The sequence below is a fragment of the Schistocerca cancellata genome, chromosome 1 (assembly GCF_023864275.1).
Source record: "Schistocerca cancellata isolate TAMUIC-IGC-003103 chromosome 1, iqSchCanc2.1, whole genome shotgun sequence".
NCBI classification, from domain to species: Eukaryota; Metazoa; Arthropoda; class Insecta; order Orthoptera; family Acrididae; genus Schistocerca; species Schistocerca cancellata.
In genome coordinates, this window is record NC_064626.1 from 610,836,675 (window position 1) to 610,856,993 (window position 20,319).

The 20,319-nt window shown below is 42.4% G+C and overlaps 1 protein-coding gene across 3 annotated transcripts in view; it reads left to right on the plus strand.

Moving 5' to 3' along the window:
- The window catches only part of LOC126182635 (protein SERAC1), a 263,820-nt gene that overhangs the window by 79,257 nt on the left and 164,244 nt on the right, over positions 1-20,319 (plus strand). The gene's annotated exons all lie outside the window — the stretch shown is intronic.

A 20,319-nucleotide genomic window follows, 5' to 3' on the forward strand; every position in this document is an offset into this window, starting at 1 on the left:
ATTGACAAACCTCAAGGTTTTTATTACTTCTCCCTGGATTTTAATTTCTATTCCAGATTTTTCTGTTGTTTCCTTTACTACTTGCTCAAAATACAGATTGAAGAACATCAGAAAGAGGCTACAACCCTGTCTCATCCTCTTTTCAACTACTGATTCCTTCTCATGCCCCTTGACTGTTGTAACAGCATTCTGGTCTGCAGGAAACATGAAAAATGAGACAGACAGCTGGGGTAAGCATTATCACCACATAATGAATCCAACACAGAAAGTTGAACCCCCTACTTGCTAACTGCACTAGAAATTAGTCACAAATATTACATCACTGCTGAGATTTTGAATCACCAACAAATTGCACTTTAACAACTATCCCGTCAATTCTACATTCAATAGTACCTCTTGTTTCACACTCTTTAATGGCTTACCAGTAGCACCAACAATTTTTATTCCAGAAACATGCCTCACTATTATACCCTCAGTGTTCTGGGTAGATTCAAAAAAGACCTGTGACATGCCATTCATATCACTACCACTGTCCAGTAAACACTTAACATGTTCACCTTGTACACTTGCTTTTATTACAGGTTGACACACTTTCTTTTTACTTACCATATGATGATCTTCATACAACAAATCCTCATCAATACTTTCTTTACTTAATACTTGCCCTCATTATTAATTATAGATTTGAATACCCTATTATCTTCACTACTGGATCCATCATTGCTATCATCATTACAACTACAGACTCAGACATACTTTCGCCCACACCATGCTCTAGATTTGGTACCTCTTCCACTTTTTTTCTCAATTTCTGTCACTTTTGAATCTACATTTTCATTTACTTTTACCAGTTTTTTCTCTACTACTACTACTACTACTACTACTACTACTGCACACTTGGTTTCTACCTCTGTCTCTAATCATTTCTAATGGGAGCAATGTGGTTCTCAAGTTTAACTCTACTTTCAGCACATTGTTTATCAAAAACCTCCACCATCCTACTATGGTCATCACAAAGTTTCTCTCTCTCTTCTACACATTTACTACTTGACATTAATTTCTCATTAGTATTACCACAATCTTTAACTACCACATCAAACGTCTTATTTAATTCTGAAATATTAGCTCTGACTACCTTAAATTCCTTTTTAATTTCTTTCCTCAGTTCATCTTTTAAGGTGACCATGTCAGTTCTAATGCTATCCATTTTGTTTTCCACCCTGCTAAAGTCTTTTTTCATACTACTAATGTTATTATCCATCCTACTAATGTCTTCTTTCACACTACTTTCCATCCTATTCATATTACTTTCCATCCTATTCATTATATTACTTTCCATGTTACTCATAATTTGCCTTAACATTATTGCAAAATTATTGTCTGTCATACACTTTTTCCCTTGTTGACTTTCGCTACTAACCTTAACGACCACATCCACTTCAAGACTGTTTTCCTCCATTTTGCTCTTTACAATAGGACTTTCATCCCCATCCTTCAAAGTTACATTCATGTTTGATTTGGAATAGTCACCGTCTACAGAACCAGTCACACTTACGTCCTCCTGTTCATTTAACAACTTAACCTGTACAGCTTTGTCGTATGTCACACTGTCTTGTTCATTAAAGTCACTCATTATGGATCACTTAATACAAAACAGCTTTTGCAATGAATTACCTTGTTTTTAATTACTGGTCCGGTGCTGTAGTTGTCCTCTTGGTCCATTGTCTGCTGCGCATTGTAATTCTCTTGGTGATGCATCTTGTTTATCTCTGGTCCACTGTGTTCACCTGTGTGCTGCTTGGCTGCTCCTGTACTCAAGGGCTGCTTCCGTAGAACCTGCTCGTGGATTGGCTGCTGCACCTTCGTCGTTATGAAATCCCAGCGCTGATTCGCAATAGCAAATCTTCTCTTCACTATCGATTTTTTGTGAGTTTTAGTTTATTATCCTTATGTACAATAATCCTCACCTGGGGCACCACATGTGGCGGTCCCATCTGGTTTTATTTATTTCATTTGTTGATTGTTGATTGCCCTCGGCATCTTCGTACTGTGTTGCTACACTGGCTGAAAAATGGGTTGTGGATTCCGACACTGACTACTTTAAATGATGTAGCCGATAGATGCACAGTTACATTTTTACAGTACTTTAATTTTCATTTTGCACAATCCCCCAATAATACACAGTTATATGTGTATGGCCAGTGCACTATTGTTTAAACTTTCCATAAGCCTCATTAATAGTTTGCAAACGAAACTCCACATGCTGCTACAATAGTTTCTTGTTGAGCCTCTATGGGCAGTAAAACTTAACCACAAAGTTCACAGTTCTTGAAGAATAATCAGGTACGTATGGAGCAGTCACTGTCACTGGTTTTTACAAACTGCATAATTGTTTGACACTTATTTCATGATTAGTCTGAAGCATTGTTGTTGTAATAACAAGCACAGGTTTCTCGACTGAAACTCTGCCGTGGACTGACTGTCCTGTGGCCACAAATCAGACCCTTATATATCCTTACAATAATAGGGGCCGAAACTACACATTGTTGAGAGTTAAATTTATAGAAATTACAATTAAAATGTAACTCATTAAATTAACTGAATACATCGAAAAATTCATTTCTTTTAACAGTTTCTTCTACTAAAAGGGTTAGGCCGAATTATTTGTTTATATCTTGAAATTAACAAATATAAGTATGCAAACAATACTTTGAACAAAACTGTTAATTACTTTGGAATTAATTAAGGGCTGGCTTTGATAACATGTTTCCGACTAGAGCCAAATAGATACTTTAAGAATACTAGCATTTCATCTTGTAAATGTTTACAATTATTAAAGAATTTAAATTTGTTTATACATTAACAATAGAATTTAAGTTATGAAACAATTACTGATTTTGCCCTATAATGAAAGATACTAATTAGTAATAGTCAAAATAAATCAGAAAATCAATTACATACATAACACTAAGCACAAAATTAGATCTGGTGTTACATCCTTTAAAACTGAAAAACTGAGGGCCAGTCTTTCTCTTTTATGAAAATGCAGATTGTGCTCAAGTATGTTAATGGTAAATAGTTCAGAGTAACAAAATGAATTTAAGGAGGCAGATGGTAAAACAAGAGGGGAATTAAAATTATCCTAGCTTGCTTTGTCACAATGTAGCAATATGACAATTGACTTTATACTTAATACAGCATGGGACAAGTGGTAAGGCTGTCCACTTTCTGGATTAGATCCATGACATTCTGGTTTCACCCTTTGCAGCTGGCCACAGCAGCTCTCATACTTGTGGCTTGTAACATCTCGGTGTCACCACTGCTCTTCATATCAGCTGTACTTGGGGATATGAAATCTCTCCCCCCTTTAACCAGTGTATAGGGGCAATAACAATAGTGTTTCACAATACCCAAAGAAATTGTAGTCATATTTACATCTACATCTACATCTACATTTATACTCCGCAAGCCACCCAACGGTGTGTGGCGGAGGGCACTTTACGTGCCACTGTCATTACCTCCCTTTCCTGTTCCAGTCGCGTATGGTTCGCGGGAAGAACGACTGTCTGAAAGCCTCTGTGCGCGCTCTAATCTCTCTAATTTTACATTCGTGATCTCCTCGGGAGGTATAAGTAGGGGGAAGCAATATATTCGATACCTCATCCAGAAACGCACCCTCTCGAAACCTGGCGAGCAAGCTACACCGCGAAGCAGAGCGCCTCTCTTGCAGAGTCCGCCACTTGAGTTTGTTAAACATCTGCGTAACGCTATCACGGTTACCAAATAACCCTGTGACGAAACGCGCCGCTCTTCTTTGAATCTTCTCTATCTCCTCCGTCAACCCGATCTGGTACGGATCCCACACTGATGAGCAATACTCAAGTATAGGTCGAACGAGTGTTTTGTAAGCCACCTCCTTTGTTGATGGACTACATTTTCTAAGGACTCTCCCAATGAATCTCAACCTGGTACCCGCCTTACCAACAATTAATTTTATATGATCATTCCACTTCAAATCGTTCCGCACGCATACTCCCAGATATTTTACAGAAGTAACTGCTACCAGTGTTTGTTCCGCTATCATATAATCATACAATAAAGGATCCTTCTTTCTATGTATTCGCAATACATTACATTTGTCTATGTTAAGGGTCAGTTGCCACTCCCTGCACCAAGTGCCTATCCGCTGCAGATCTTCCTGCATTTCGCTACAATTTTCTAATGCTGCAACTTCTCTGTATACTACAGCATCATCCGCGAAAAGCCGCATGGAACTTCCGACACTATCTACTAGGTCATTTATATATATTGTGAAAAGCAATGGTCCCATAACACTCCCCTGTGGCACACCAGAGGTTACTTTAACGTCTGTAGACGTCTCTCCGTTGATAACAACATGCTGCGTTCTGTTTGCTAAAAACTCTTCAATCCAGCCACACAGCTGGTCTGATATTCCGTAGGCTCTTACTTTGTTTATCAGGCGACAGTGCGGAACTGTATCGAACGCCTTCCGGAAGTCAAGAAAAATAGCATCTACCTGGGAGCCTGTATCTAATATTTTCTGGGTCTCATGAACAAATAAAGCGAGTTGGGTCTCACACGATCGCTGTTTCCGGAATCCATGTTGATTCCTACATAGTAGATTCTGAGTTTCCAAAAACGACATGATATTCGAGCAAAAAACATGTTCTAAAATTCTACAACAGATCGACGTCAGAGATATAGGTCTATAGTTTTGCGCATCTGCTCGACGACCCTTCTTGAAGACTGGGACTACCTGTGCTCTTTTCCAATCATTTGGAACCTTCCGTTCCTCTAGAGACTTGCGGTACACGGCTGTTAGAAGGGGGGCAAGTTCTTTTGCGTACTCTGTGTAGAATCGAATTGGTATCCCGTCAGGTCCAGTGGACTTTCCTCTGTTGAGTGATTCCAGTTGCTTTTCTATTCCTTGGACATTTATTTCGATGTCAGCCATTTTTTCGTTTGTGCGAGGATTTAGAGAAGGAACTGCAGTGCGGTCTTCCTCTGTGAAACAGCTTTGGAAAAAGGTGTTTAGTATTTCAGCTTTACGCTTGTCATCCTCTGTTTCAATGCCATCATCATCCCGGAGTGTCTGGATATGCTGTTTCGAGCCACTTACTGATTTAACGTAAGACCAGAACTTCCTAGGATTTTCTGTCAAGTCGGTACATAGAATTTTACTTTCGAATTCACCGAACGCTTCACGCATAGCCCTCCTTACACTAACTTTGACATCGTTTAGCTTCTGTTTGTCTGAGAGGTTTTGGCTGCGTTTAAACTTGCAGTGAAGCTCTCTTTGCTTTCGCAGTAGTTTCCTAACTTTGTTGTTGTACCACGGTGGGTTTTTCCCGTCCCTCACAGTTTTACTCGGCACGTACCTGTCTAAAACGCATTTTACGATTGCCTTGAACTTTTTCCATAAACACTCAACATTGTCAGTGTCGGAACAGAAATTTTCGTTTTGATCTGTTAGGTAGTCTGAAATCTGCCTTCTATTACTCTTGCTAAACAGATAAACCTTCCGCCCTTTTTTTATATTCCTATTAACTTCCAAATTCAGGGATGCTGCAACGGCCTTATGATCACTGATTCCCTGTTCTGCACTTACAGAGTCGAAAAGTTCGGGTCTGTTTGTTACCAGTAGGTCCAAGATGTTATCTCCACGAGTCGGTTCTCTGTTTAATTGCTCGAGGTAATTTTCGGATAGTGCACTCAGTATAATGTCACTCGATGCTCTGTCCCTACCACCCGTCCTAAACATCTGAGTGTCCCAGTCTATATCTGGTAAATTGAAATCTCCACCTAAGACTATAACATGCTGAGAAAATTTATGTGAAATGTATTCCAAATTTTCTCTCAGTTGTTCTGCCACTAATGCTGCTGAGTCGGGGGGTCGGTAAAAGGAGCCAATTATTAACCTAGCTCGGTTGTTGAGTGTAACCTCCACCCATAATAATTCACAGGAACTATCCACTTCTACTTCACTACAGGATAAACTACTACTAACAGCGACGAACACTCCACCACCGGTTGCATGCAATCTATCCTTTCTAAACACCGTCTGTACCTTTGTAAAAATTTCGGCAGAATTTATCTCTGGCTTCAGCCAGCTTTCTGTACCTATAACGATTTCAGCTTCAGTGCTTTCTATCAGCGCTTGAAGTTCCGGTACTTTACCAACGCAGCTTCGACAGTTTACAACTACAATACCGATTGCTGCTTGGTCCCCGCATGTTCTGACTTTGCCCCGCACCCGTTGAGGCTGTTGCCCTTTCTGTACTTGCCCGAGGCCATCTAACCTAAAAAACCGCCCAGCCCACGCCACACAACCCCTGCTACCCGTGTAGCCGCTTGTTGCGTGTAGTGGACTCCTGACCTATCCAGCGGAACCCGAAACCCCACCACCCTATGGCGCAAGTCGAGGAATCTGCAGCCCACAAGGTCGCAGAACCGTCTCAGCCTCTGATTCAGACCCTCAAGGCTGTTAGTGGCACTGCATTTAGTGTCCAGTCCCTAGCAAATGAGATAGGCCCCTAACGAATGCAGCAGGACCTAAAACTGATTTTAGCAAAGCAAAAGCTGAAATACTTAACCCCATTTTCAAATGTTCCTTTACAAAGGAAAACCCAGGAGAACTGCCCCAATTTAATCCTCATAGCACTGAAAAGATGAGTGAAATAAGTATTAGTATCAGTGTTGTTGAGAAACAGCTGAAATTGTTAAAATTGAACAGAACTCCAGGGCCCAACGGAATCCCTACTAGATTCTATACTGAATTTGCAGCTGAATTAGCCCTTTTTGTAACTATAAACTATCATAGATCCCTTGAACGACAAACCTTGCCCAGTTCTTGGAAAAAAAAGCACTAGTCACACCTGTCTACACAAAGGGTGGTAGAAGTGATCCACAAAACTACCATTCAGTATCATTGAAATTGATTTGTTGTAGATCTTTAGACATATTCTGAGCTCAAAGATAATAAGATATCTTGAACAGAATGACCCCCTCAATGCCAACCAGCATGGATTCCAAAAACATCAGTCATGTGTAACCCAACTCGAACTTTTCTCAAGTGACATTCTAAAAGCTTTGGATGAAGGCAGTCAGGTAGAATTTCTTGACTTCCGAAAAAGCATTGTACTCTGTACTACACCTATCATTATTGTGAAAATTGCGATCATGTGGGGTATCAAGTGAAATTTGTGATTGGATCGAGGGTTATTCGGTAGGGAGGATGCAGCATGTTATTTTGGATGGAGAATAATTGTTAGATGTAGAGGATGGATAGGTTTGTATGGGCACTCAATGGCAACATCCTCAGCGCCCGCTTAAAAACAGATTGAGTTGTCAAGAAAATACCCAGAACATTAAGATAAAACGTAAAACACAGGTAACGAAAGTTGGAAAACTATTTGTGTACCCACACCAAAGCATGGGACGAAGCATGGTGTCAGCAGTAAAACATGGACAGCACAGAAAGAAAGTGGTAGAAGGAGCTAAAACAATATAGCAGATGGTAGTGGCTGGCTGACCACAAGGAAAAAAGGGAGGAGCCAGCCAATTTGCAATACACTAAAACCTCTGGCCTAAAAGCTTAGGCCATCCAGAAACATCACAAAACTTTAAAACCCTAGTTACACTCGTCTCACCATCAGCTAAAATAGAGGGCAGATCCCCACCAATTTTTGCTTTTGGACTTGCATCACGGTTTAAAATGCATTCCGTTAAAATGTGGCGGACAAAGATGTGCACACCCCAAGCATCACAAAACAGGGGATCATCCCGCCATAAGAGAAAGCTATGTGTGAGAGGACAGTGCCCAATCCGAAGATGCTTGAGGGTCACTTCATCCCACCTGAGCAACCAGCTGGAGGAACACCATGGCCGAGTTGTTGACTTCACCAGTCGCAGCTTATTGGCCATCACCATCAGCCATTCTTCCTCCCACAACTGCATGCACTTCCTGTGGAGTGCAGAAATGACAGACTGCAAGGACACTGTGCCACATCCTGCTCTCTGCAGATCTCCTTGGCAGCCTGATTGGCCTTTTCATTGCCCCATATTCCGACATGACCTGGCACCCAGCAGAATGACACCTTCTTACCCCACTGTTGGAGCAAGTACAGTTGGTCATATATCAGCTGGACCAACTCCTCAGCTGGGTACAGATTCTGCAAGGATTGTAAGGCACTAAGGGAATTGGAGCAGATGTGAAACCAATTGCCCCGAATACAATTCATCTGCTCCAGTGCCTTCAGGATCATGTGGAGCTCTGCTGCAAAAATGGTATATTCAACAGGCAGGTGAATCATGGTGATATGATCAGGGAACACTACAGAACACCCAAGGAAATTCCCTTGTTTTTGATCCATTAGTATAAACGATGGTAAAACCGTGATGCACATCTAAAATGTTAGAAAACAGAGATTGGAATGTAAAATCTGGCGTACTATCTTTCTTAAAATTAGTCAAATCTACAATAAGTCTGGGTCACTGGAGGAGCTAACGTGGAAATCAGCTCCAACCTCAACGTAAAATATTTAGACCAGCCTTATCCACCTGAGAAAGGCAATACTGTGCGCGAATCCCATAGTGCCTCGATGCTCGTTGCCGGTTATGAAAAAGTTGTGCCAGAGGAAGCTGAGTAATGGTATGGTATGCCGGTGTGTATGGTGTGGATATAATTTTATGTGCCTGGCACACCATGAGTAGCCGTCGCCGCATATGAAGGGGTGGTTAACCAGCTTCTGCACGGAGTCTTGGTATGGGGCTTGTTCTGAATGCCCCAGTGGCCAGCCTAATCCCTACATGGTGCACAGCATCTAACATCTTTAAATAAGAAGGTCTTGCCGACCCATACACCATGCACCCATAATTGAGCCGAGATTGCACAAATGCCTTGTAAAACTGAAGCGGACAAATCCTGTCTGTTCCCCATGTACTGTGGCTAAGACATTTTAAAATACTTAAGGCCTTAAATGACCGTTGTTTCAGGAAAGGATAAAACCGAATGGGAACAGTGTAAAAGAACACTCATGGACTTCTCGGTGGAGAACTTAAAACCACTCTCTGTGTCCATTCATCCAAACATTGAAGAGTGAGTTGCAACTGACGTGTTGTCGTGTCAAGGCTGGAGGAGGAGAAAAACACAGAGAAGTCATCTACAAACAAAGAACACTGGACAGGACTTTGCACTGCTGATGTAATACTATTAATAGCTTTGGCAAAGACAGTCACACTTCAAACGCTACCTTGAGGGACACCGTTCACATGCTCAAAGCAATCAGACAGGACGTCACCAACTCGGTATCTAAAATATCGTGGCGAGAAGAAAGACTGAATAAAAATTGGAAGACAACCATGAAAACCCCATTCGTGAAGCTTCTCCAGGATGAGACACCTCCAAGTAATATCGTAGGCCTTCTCGATGTCAAAAAATACACCTAGAAGGTGATGACGGTGTAGGAAAGCTTGTTGTACAGCCAACGCCAGGAGGGCAAGGTTATCAAAGGTGGAACGAAACCTCCTGAACCCACACTGAAAGCGACTAAGAAGTTGCGGGGATTCTAAGATCCAGACAAGGCGGCAGTTGACCATCCGCTCTGAGGTCTTTCCCATGCAACTGGTGAGGGTAACACTACAGTAACTACTTGGGCATGTGCGGTCATTCCCAGGTTTTACAAAAGGAATTAAAACTGCCTCATGCCATGAGTCAGGAAAGCGGCCTGACGCCCAAATGGCATTAAAAAGTGCGAGGAGGATATCTTTCTTGCACCTTGTCAGGTGCTGTAGCATACTGTAATGGATCCTGTCATGACCAGGGGATGTGTTACATGCCACAGACAATGCAGGATCCAGCTCCCACATGGAGAATGGGCAGTTGTAAACTTCATTAGAGGTGGACTAGAAGTCCAAATTACACCTCTCAGCAACTGCTCTCTTCTGTAGTGGTCAATCCAAGGATTGGTTTGCAACAGCTACAATGGCAGCTTGTCTCCATTCTGTGCATCTTTCAGCTTTTCTCTTCATTTCTTTATAGGTGTTACATCCCACATCTTTCATGATTTGATCCATGTACCTCAGTCGTGGTCTTCCTCTTGGTCTTTTTCCCTCGACATATCCCTCTATGATTGTGTTCAGGAGTCCTTTATGTCTTAATAGATGGCCTGTGAATTGCACTCTTCTTTTAACAATGAAACTCCAGAAGCTTCTCTTCTCACCTGCTCTTTCCAGAATCACTTTGTTTGTGAACTTGTCGATACATTTTATTTTGAGCTTGCGTCTATAGCACCACATTTCAAAAGAATTTAGCTTCTGGCCTTCCTCTGTCCTGAGAGTCCATGTTTCACACCCATAGCATGCCACCCTCCACACACATGATTTCAAAAATCTTTTCCTGATTTCAAGGCTGATGCTCTTAGATGTTAAGATGTTTTTCTTCTTGTTAAAAGCAGCCTTTGCTTGAGCAATTCTACTTCTCACTTCTGCCTTGCTCCTTCCATCCCTGGTAATATTACTGCCCAGATAAGTAAATTTATCAACTTGTTCAAGCAGTTCATTGCCTACATGAACTTGGACTTTCACTTGATCTTTTTTGTCGCATGCCATTACTTTTGTTTTTGCTTTATTAATTCTCATATTATATTCTTCCCCCATAACTTTATCCATTCTATTCAGTAGGACTACAAGATCTTCTTCACTTTCAGCCAGGACAGCTATATCATCGGCGTATCTTATCATATCTATTCATTGGCCATGAATTACCATACCTGTCTGTGAATTTTCCCTTACTTTTTTCAGTGCCTCTTCAATGTATAGGTTAAAGATAACAGGGGATAGTGCGCAACCTTGTCGGACACCTTTTCGTATCTGCACCTCTTCTTGTTTTGTCTGTCCATGGATAACTGCTGTCTCGTTTTTGTACAGGTTCCATGTCATTTTTCTATCTTTATAGTCTATTCCTACTTTTTTGAGTACCTCAAACATCTTATCCCATTTAACATTATCAAAGGCTTTCTCTACATCTACAAAAGCTATGTATGTTGTCAGGTTCTTATCTAGTTGTTTCTCTATTATTAGTTTTAGAGCAAGTATTGCTTCTCTGGTTCCTCTATCTTTCCGGAATCCAAACTGGTCTTCGGAGAGTGTAGCTTCGACTTTTTGTTCTATACGTTGTAGGATAATTGAGGTTACTATTTTAGAGGCGTGAGTAACTAGGCTGAGCGTCCTATAATTTTCACATCTTGTAGCATTTGCCTTCTTTGGAATGGGGATCATAATGTGGTTCTCAAAGTCTGTAGGAATTTTACCCTGCTCGTAAATGTTGAAAACAAGATTATACAACTCCTGATTCAGTTTTTCTCCTCCAGATTTCAAAAGTTCAGCTGGGATATTGTCTATACCAGGCGATTTGTTGTTTTTCAATTTTTTCAGTGCTAGTTCAAACTCTTCCTTTAATATAGGTTCACCTATGTTGTGTGCATCTACTTCTGTTTCTTCTTCCATGATGTTTTCAGACACTTCTGGTCCGTTGTACAGTTTTCCTATGTATTGTTTCCATCTTCTTGCAACTTCATCATCGTCATCCAACATATTGCCATTTTCATCCATCACAGCCCTATAATTGTTTCTTCTGTCTCCAAAGCAATGTCTCACACATTTATAGGCCTTGTCAATATTTCCCTTTCTCATGTTGTCCTCAACTGAAATGCAGAGATCATCAAGGTATTTTTATCTTGCTTGCTTTGCCTCTGTGTTGATTCTGTTTTTGAGATTCTTGTATTTCTCTGGTCTTCCTTCTTCACAGAATTTTTTAATTTCCTTCTTTCTTCCATCATATTTAATAGGCCATTAGTGATCCATTCCTTCCTTTTCTCTGTTCTTTCTTTTTCTATTACTTCTTCTGCTGCTTCTAAAATACCAGTTTTTATTTTTTCCCAGCTGCTTTGGATGTCATTGCAGCCCTCTGTATTTGTTTTCTTGTCTGTTTCTAGTTGATAGTGCTTCAGTGTATTTTCATTTTTCAGGTTTGTCAAATCCCATTTACAAATACTTCTTTTTTTAATGTTCTTGAATTTTAGTTCAGTCATCATCATAACGAGTATGTGGTCACTTTCCACATCACAGCCTGGATATGATCTGCTGTCCTTAACTTGGTTTTTAAATCTTTGCTTCACTAATATGAAATCAATTTGATATCTATTAATGTCACCAGGCATTTTCCAAGTATATCTTCTTCTTGGATGATGATTAAAGAAGGTATTTGTAATGCAAAGTTTATTTCTTTGGCAGAATTCTACAAGTTTATCCCCTCTTTCATTTCTTAATCCTAATCCAGAATTCCCTGCCACATCCTCTTCTTTACCTTCCCCAACAACGGCATTCATATCTCCCATGATGACAAGGTTTTCAGCTCCTTTAATTCTGCCAATTACTTCTTCAAGGTGGTCATACATCATCCTCGTGCCTCATAGTTGGCATGTATACTTGGATTATGATTGTGTCTCTTGGTTTAGTTTACAATCTGACATAAATTATCCTCTCACTATGTTGAGCAAGTCCTTTTGCTCTTAACCCCATCTCTTTATTGAGGATAATTCCCACTCCTGCAATCCCGGGTTTGTCTTATGCTGTTCCAGTGTGTATGATTCTGTAATCCCCTGACCAAAAGTCGCCAGCGTTTGGCCATCTCGTTTCTGAGACTCCCAGTACATCAATATCCATTTGTTTCATTTCCATTTTCAAGTTTTCCAGTTTACCACATTTAAGAAGTGAGTTGACATTCCATGTTGCTATCCTTCTTACATTAATGCTTTTGGATTTCGGTATCTCTTTAGTTGTCCCCGCCCGGAGATCCGAGTGGGGGCTATTTTATCTCTGGAGAATTTAACCAAAGAGCTTTCCATCATAAGCTGTTGATACTTGGGATACCTGCCCGGGTCTTTAATGGAGTGGTTTCCTGTTGCCTTCTCCATTCTATGCCGTTGGCCACCTTGTGGCTACTCCGCCTTTAGGAGCAGTTTCCCACCCCAAGGACAAGAGAGTGCCCTTCCTTCTGGCCACTCATCCGTCCTCCTAGAAGGCCATTGGCACTTGGTAGAAGGTAATCTCCTTATCCCGGGAGATATTCGGCTCTGTAGAAGTATAGGTTGGAAATGAAAGACCCCCTAGCCCTTGAAACCTAATAGCGTCAGGGTTGGAAAAGAACAAGAGTTGGCCGAGGGTGGCCAAATAGCTCTATGGTGCTGGTAACCCAGACCTTGACTGGCTGTTGCAGTAACTGTGGAAAAATACACTGCCATAGTGTGGGCAATGTCTCACGGATGGATGTGGAAAGTACTGTTATTCATTACAGCAGCCATGGGGCACCTCCCTCCTCTCCCAGTAATTCTCCTGATGGTTTCCCACACAATGGAACTTTTGGTGGAATGATTAATGGTGTTCAAGAACTGTTGCCACGACCTCTTCTTCCTCTCTTGAATAATTTGGCGACATTTTGCCTTCGCCACCCGAAAGGCTGCAAGATTCTCAGGAGTTGACTGACTCTGGAACCTATGCAGAGCCACGTGCCTGCTCCTGATTGCAGATCAGCATTCGGCACTCCACCAAGGGACAAGTTGCCTCTTCTGGTGGCCTGTGGACTGTGGAATGGATGCCGTAGTGGCATGGTGGACCATTTTGGTAATATGATCCACCCATGCCTTGATATTTGCACAGTGTTCGAACTGGGCCAACTGGCTATAAAGTGTCCAGTTGGCTCTACCGAGCACCCATCGTGGCGGTTTCCTTTCGGGGCCCACGCCATTTGGCAGGTGAATCCAGATTGGGAAGTGATCACTTCCATGCAAGTTATCGGCCACTTCCCATTGAGCACTGTGGGCAAGAGCTGGAGAGCAAAGCAAGAGATCAGTGGGAGAGAATGACCCAGTCACTGTGCAGAAGTGAGTGCTCTGTCCCAAATTTAGCAAGTATGCACAGAGTGACAGGAGAAGCCTCTCAATTGCTCTAATTACAGAGCCCCAAAGCACATTTTGGGCATTAAAATCATTACAGGTGATGAATGGCTTGGGGAGCTGTGTAACAAGTCGGTGAGGGCCTCTTCATCAAGTGCATCATGTGGGGACAAGTAAAGGGAACATATAGTCAATGGATGATTCATGTGCAGGGGGAAAAAAAGATTTCGAAGGATCCATTTTGGTCCCATGAGCAGCTAGGGAAGTAAGGGTCGACTCAGACAGAGCCCCGCATGCCTGAGTAAGCCTTATACAACTGAGGTGCGGCAGGTTCCACAGAGGTTGCCCGCTAATGACTGTTCTACCTCAACAGCTATGCGTCTCATCAGCGCGCAGCACGCCTTGAGATTGAGATTTTTTTATAGAGGTTTATTCCATCCTTGCAATCTGGGCAGTCAAGCCAAGATCCCCATCCCCTGAGACATACAATGCTCCACCGCTGTGCCACACAGCGGTTGCTGAAACATGCCCAGAGCTTACATTGTCAGGGGCCTGGCAGTGCTTACCAGTCCCCAGCTCAGGAACCCGAGGATTGCCAAGCCCGTACCCAGCAAATGAATACTGAGCCCCTGGGGGTGTAAGATGTAGAAGTAACTTCAGGTGTGCCCCAGGGAAGTGTGTTGGGACCCTTTCTGTTCATGTTGTATATTAATGACCTTGCAGACAATTTGATAGTAATCTCAGACCTCAGATTTTTTGCAGATAATGCAGTTACCTGTAATGAAGTACTATCTGAAAGAAACTGCATAAATATTCAGTCAGATCTTGATAAGATTTCAAAGTCTTGCAAAGGTTGGCAATTTATTTGAACTGTTCAAAAAATGTAAACTTGTGCTCTTCACTAAACAAAAAAAAACATAGTATCTTATGACTATAATATCAGTGAGTCATTGTTGAAGTTGGCCAACTCGTCGGATACCTGGGTATAACAGTTAATAGAGGTATGAAGTCGAATGATCACATATCCTCAGCAGGTGGTAGACTTCCGTTTATTGGTAGAATACTGGGGAAGTGCAATCAGTCTACAGAGGAGACTCATGTGACCAGTTCCAGTGTATCACTCAAGTATGTAGGACCCTTATCAGGTAGGACAAACAGGGGATACGGAATGTATACAGAGAAGGGCAGCACAAATGGTCACAGGTCTGTTTGATCCATAGGAGAGTGACAGAGAGATACTGGAGAAACTGAACTGAAGACTTTTGAAGAAAGAAATAAACTATCCTGTGAAAGACTATTAACAAAGTTTTAAGAACTGGCTTTAATTGATGACTAGGAATATACTACAGTCCCCTAATTATCTCTCACACAGGGATCGTGAAGATAAGATCAGAATAATTACTGCATGCACAGAGGCTTTCAAATGATCATTCTTTGTGTACACCATATGTGAATGGAGTGGGAAGAAGCCCTAATAGCTGGTACAACAGGATATACCCCCGCCCTTTGCTTCCTGGTGGTTTGCAGAGTATAGGTGTAGATTTTTGTATCATTGCCAGCATGAGAGGAGAGGAGGCATAGCTGCACTCCTTACCAGCTGGTGTTACTTCTTCATGAATGGCCTGCTGCACTGGCCTGGTGTGCTTCTACAAGGGTAAAAGAGTTGGCAGCATGTATGTGACAGGCAGATAAGGTGGTGCAACAGTTGCTAGAAGTGGCCTGAGTAGTGGGAGTGGTTCTGTGTGCGTGGGAGTGATTCCGTGTATGTGAGTTCCAATACCCCAGCCCACTTGTCTTTGTGCTTACATGTGGGCTAACAGGTATTCAGTTATGCCTGTGAGTGGGCAGTAGAGGTGGCACAGGGCTATCTATGGCTGGCAGCATAGTTTGTGGTTGCATGGGTGTTAGATATCTGGATTGGGGGCAATGGCAGCAGAGGAATTGGTTATAAATGCAGTTCCAGCTAGAGTTGATCTCAGTGGTGGGTGATCCTTTGGGCCCACCTTGCTTGTCAGCTGAATATGCATGCCTAGACACAGGTACTGTGTGCACAGACAGACATGTACTTGGGCTGGGCATTCTGCATGGGATGCAGAAAGTCTACCAAGGATTGATGCCTGTGGCCTGGCAGTATTTCAGCCAGAGAGGGCACAGTCGGGCGGCCAGTGATAGCATCCATGCCACAAAAGGTATGTGGGAGAGTGTGTCCACCACAAGCAGCCACATTGCTCTATGCCCTCAAGTGGCCTTGCAAAATCAACATTCTGTCTTTTCCTGTGGTTGATCCAGGCATGGCTATGGAGACAAACCCTTGTGCTGGGGCTGCCTGCTTCAGGAAACAGTACTGACATGAATTTCATGCATGCTCAGTGGAAGCATTCATACCAAGCCAAGGTATGTGCTGTTGATCTAACGCCTCTATGTGTATCATGTCCACAGTTTGTGGTCTAGTGGCTAGCATTGCCACCTGTGGATCACGGGGTCCCAGGTTTGATTACTGTCCAGGGTGGGGATTTTCTCCGCCTGGATAGTGGGTGTTTGTGTTGCCTCATCATTTCTTCATCATTCGGGAAAATGGCAAGGCTAGACATTGAACAGATTGGGAATCTGTAAAGGTGCATGCTGGCCAGACATCGCTGGCTGAGTGCTGGCCCTTGGCAAGTCACATATGGTTGCATGTTTCATCAGTTTAGACAGGTGCTCTTAGCCCAGGCGCATCGACATTGTTCTTTATGATCCCTGTTGTCTTTGGCAATCCGTCTTCTCTTTGTTGATGTATTAAGGAGTCATCCTGTGGAGTATTTATTTAAATGGCTGATGACTGCTGTATTTAGCTTATGTGGTGATGTTTTGGCTGCTTGAGTAACATCTGTTCTAGACCTATTACTCCATACAGCTACACCGAACACCTCTGCCTTAACACTCCCTTATTATATTGGTTAGGAAATGAGACACTTAAAGTAGTAAAGGAGTTTTGCTATTTGGGGACCAAAATAACTGATGATGGTTGAATTAAAGAGGCTATAAAATGTAGACTGGCAATGGCAAGGAAAGCGTTTCTGAAGAAGAGAAATTTGTTAACATTGAGTATAGATTTAAGTGTCAGGAAGTCGTTTCTGAAAGTATTTGTATGGAGTGTAGCTATGTATGGAAGTGAAACATGGATGGTAAATAGTTTGGACAAGAAGAGAATAGAAGCTTTCTAAATGTGATGCTACAGAAGAATGCTAAAGATTAGATGGGTAGATCATGTAATTAATGAGAAGGTATTGAATAGAATTGGGGAGAAGAAGAGTTTGTAGCACAACTTGACTAGAAGAAGGGACCGGTTGGTTGGACATGTTCTGAGGCATGAAGGGATCACCAATTTAGTATTGTAGGGCAGCATGGAGGGTAAAAATTGTTGAGGCAGACCAAGAGATGAATACATAAGCAGATTCAGAAGGATGTAGGTTGCAGTGGGTACAGGGAGATGAAGAAGCTTGCACAGGATAGAGTAGTGTGGAGAGCTGCATCAAACCAGTGTCTGGACTGAAGACCACAACAACAACATTATATCGGTGTAGATGTTCAACCTTGCAATTCGTTTGATTTACCTCAGGGTCAAGCTATGCTGTGCCCTGTTCTTCTTCGGCATTGAACTTCTTTCTTCTGTGCAGATTCCTATAAGTGAATTGGCTGTAAAACGAGACACTGCTTCTCTACTTAAATAACGTGTGGATTGGTTCCAATTAACTCTGTGTATAGTCACAAATATCCATAAACAGTTACATGTTACATGGGAAGTTTGTACTCCTAGTACCAACTAATATTACTGTCTCAAAGACCTCCCTTTAACATGTCAAACAATGAAAATCCAAATGTAACAATCTTGCGAAAATGAAAATTACTACTCACTGATAGTGGAGATGCTGAGTTGCAGACAGTCATAACAAAAATACTGTCACAAATACAGCTTTTGGCCAGTAAAGCCTTCATCAATATTAGATGGCAGACGCACTCATACACACACAAACACACACATGAGTGTAGTCTCAGGCAGCTGAGGCGAGACTATGAGGAGCAGCACCGGTGCATGATGGGAGTGACGACTGGGTGGGGGTAAGTAGGAGGCTGGGGTGGGGAGAGGGAGGGATAGTGGGGTATGTGTGGTGGACATTGACGTGCTGTGCTGGGAGCAGAGAGGTGGAGGGGGGGGGGGGGGAGATAGCGGAAAAGGAGAGAAGTAAAAAGACTGGGTGTGATGGAGGAATGAGGGCTGTGTAGGGCTGGAATGGGAACAGAGCAGGGGCGGGATGGAAGAGGACAATGACTAATGAAGGTTGAGGCCAGGAGGATTATGGGAACATAGGATATATTACAGGGAAATTCCCACCTGTGCAGATCAGAAAAACTGGTGTTGGTGGGAAGGATCCATATGGCACAGGCTGTGAAGCAGTCATTGAAATGAAGGATGCCATGTTTGGCAGCGTGCTCAGCAACAAGATGGTCCACTTGTTTCTTGGCCACAGTTTGTCGGTGGCCATTCATGCCCACAGTGCTATGAGGGGAAACTCATAATGCAGTACCACCCAGGACTGGAGCAACTGAACCATGTTCTCTGCCAGGGTTTCAACTAACTCTCCCCTGCTCCTAACCCCTTACCTCATGCCTCATACCCCTGTAATAGACCTAGATGCAAGACCTGTCCTATAAATTATAAATCCTCCCAACACCATCTACTCCAGTCTGGTCACAAACATCAGCTATCCCATCAAAGGCAGGGCTACCTGTGAACCCAGTCATGTGATCTATAAGCTAAGCTGCAACCACTGTACAGCATTCTATGTGGTCATGACAACCAACAATCTGTCTGTACACATGAATGCCCATCAGCAAACTGTGGCCAGGAAACAAGTGGACCACCCTGTTGCTGAGCACGCTGCCAGACATTACAGACTTCATTTCAATGACTGCCTCACAGTCTGTGCCATATGGATCCTTCCCACCAACATCAGCTTTTCTGAATTGGCCAGGTAAGGAACTTTCCCTGCAATATATCCTATGTTCCCGTAACCCTTCTGGTCTCAACCTTCGTTAGTCATCAGCACTACACAGCCCTCATTCCTCCATCACACCCTGTCGTTTTACTTCTCTCATTTTTCCACTATTGCCCCCTCCCCACCTCTCCACTCCCTCTGTCTAACCTCCCGACTGCACATAGCTGCCCTATCCTCTTTCCACCTCGTCCCTCCGTGCTCCCCAACAGCAAGTCACTGCCCACCACACCTACCCTACTATCCCTCCCTCTCCCTGCCCAGCCTCCTCCTTACCCCCACCCAGTTGCCACACCCATCATGCACCGGTGCTGCTGCTTGCAGTGTGGTCTTAGTTGCCTGAGATTCAGTCATGTGTGTGTGAGTTACATTTGCGTAAGTGTGTATGTGTGTGTTTACCATCTAATTCTGATGAAGGCCTTACTGGCCGAAAGCTATATTTGTTGTGTCTATCTGCAACTGAGCATCTCCACTATATGGCAAGTGGCAACTTTCCTTTTCACGATACTGTCTCTTTAACATGCTTGTCAATAGCATAAAACAACAATTGGCTGTATACATTGTATTTATCTTCCTTGGTGCTGGAGATCTTACGTGATACCAGAGTTACTTCATTCCTTCTTGCTTCATGGAGATTACAAATACTCTCCAGCAGGTAGACCCCGTACCTGACGAGTAATACTTTCTGGCAGTATGTGGCTCGATGTTTACAAAGTAATTGTGATCACATACTTCTTTACCGTGAACTGTACATGTGATGTACGTGATACATGTCCTTCCATGAATGGCATGGACCACTACAAGTGCATTCAGTTTACAAGTGAAGTACCCACTGACATATTTTTAAAAATAAAATTTTGGATAGGATTTATAATTTTATAAATATTTTGTAACTGTAAAAATAATCAATATGTATATACTTGAAATATATCTTGTATGAGATATTACTGAAACTTTTGATGTCTCTGAATTACCAAACTAGCTTAAGTTTCACGTTACTTTCAGTCATAATCCACTTTTCTTGTTGCTTGTCTGTCACGGGCGCTTTATTTGTTTTTCCACTCATCTCTCACTTCCCTCCATAAGTAGTCTTCTTTGACACTGATCACTTTTATTTTCTTTTGTTACTGGGGCATTTCATACATTTGGATTGTTCTTCATATATATTTTTATTAGGTGAGATCATCTTTCGATATGCATACTGAGGTAAGTAAATGAGGTTTAATGTCATTCTCAAACCATGCTTTTCTCTTTTCTCCATGGCTTACCTGTTGTTGTACTCTCTCTCTCTCTCTCTCTCTCTCTCTCTC